At 46.6% G+C, this 1,566-nt stretch overlaps 1 pseudogene; it reads left to right on the plus strand.

Moving 5' to 3' along the window:
- The first annotated feature begins 697 nt into the window (after window positions 1-697).
- LOC100759436 lies at window positions 698-1,185 on the plus strand (annotated as a pseudogene).
- The last annotated feature ends 381 nt before the right edge of the window (window positions 1,186-1,566 follow it).

A 1,566-nucleotide genomic window follows, 5' to 3' on the forward strand; every position in this document is an offset into this window, starting at 1 on the left:
CTTGACTTCTGGCCCGGAGTGTCCTCCTCTCTTTCTTCCTCATTCTCTCTGCCCTACCTAGTTCTCTTCCAAGCCTAACTTCCTCCTCCTATTTACTCTTTCTGCCAGCCAGCCTGCTTATCCCTCTCCTGCCTAGTTATTGGTCATTCGGCTTTTCATTAGACCAATCAAGTACCTTAAGCAGGCAAGGTAAAACAGCAACACACCTTTACATAATTAAACAAATGTAACACAACTTTACATAGTTAAAGTAATATTCCACAACAGGCTTTGCTTACTGAGTTGATCTCATTTGACTCTGATCAAACTCCTACCTTGGCCAAGGCATACTGGTTCTCTTCTTCTTGGCCAGGTCTACTCACAAGCAGAGGATTAGTCACCGATTCAGAAGAGATATCCAGTATATCAAGGACAAGCCTTTATCTCCCTGTTTCTAGAAGATGTGGAGGTCCACGGGGACTCAATGGTAGACAAGGTCATCACAAAACTAGCACAGTATATGCCAAAGCAGAAAAAGCCAGGCAGCAGCTAGTGTTGGCACCTTCTAGATTGTTGGAAGCCGTGAGAGTTAAAGCCGGTGACAACTAGTGTTCAGATGTCAATCCACCAGAGGAATGATTCTCTCTCTGATGGAGGAGAATACCATCCTGGTAAGACCTGTGGGAACACCAACTCTGGAAACTTACTGTAATTTCACATGTGCAAAAGCAGCTGGGGGGGGGTCACTCGGGTGGAGTCTTCAGACAGCTGGCGCAGCTGCCTTCTCTTTGCTTCAGTCACGGCCTGTGGTCTGGTCGCAAGCAACCTGAATCTCAAACCTGGGGAGTGTCTCAAAGTTCGGAGCGAGGTGACCCCTGATGCCAAGAGCTTTGTGCCGAACCTGGGGAAAGACAGCAACAACCTGTGCCTACACTTCAAACTCCGTTCCAACGCCCATGGGGACGCCAACACTACCGTGTGCAACCACAAGGATAACGGAGCCCGGGGGACTGAGCACCAGGAGCCTGCCTTCCCCTTCCAACCTGGAAGCATTGTGGAGGTGTGCATCACCTTTGGCCAGGCTGAGCTGACCATCAAGCTGCCAGATGGGCATGAGTTCAAGTTCCCTAACCGCCTCAACATGGAGGCCATCAACTACATGGCGGCAGAGGCAACTTCAACATCAAGTGTGTGGCCTTTGAGTGAAGTCAACCAGCCCATAGGCCTCAATAAAGGCAGCCGCCTCTGCTCCCCCCCCCAAAAAAAAAGCAGCTTTGGTGTCTCCCTGATACCTGCACTATAGTGTGTAATTTCATATGATATGTATTGTAATCTCATGATGGCATCTCAATCTTATGGGCACATATATCCATGGATGGTCAGGAAGATGACTTCTCATTAATTGTATAATTTTGATATACAGAAAATATACTAGGATATGCTTCATAACAATATCTATTGTCCCATGAGGATTGTAACACACTTAGAAGCTTGCTTTGTTCCTTTTACTCAAGCTAATAGAAGAAAACAACCTAAGACAAACTACACAGAATTAGCTCATTTTCATATCATACCAAGTTCAAACTA

The sequence above is a fragment of the Cricetulus griseus genome, chromosome 3, assembly GCF_003668045.3.
Source record: "Cricetulus griseus strain 17A/GY chromosome 3, alternate assembly CriGri-PICRH-1.0, whole genome shotgun sequence".
Taxonomy (NCBI): Eukaryota; Metazoa; Chordata; class Mammalia; order Rodentia; family Cricetidae; genus Cricetulus; species Cricetulus griseus.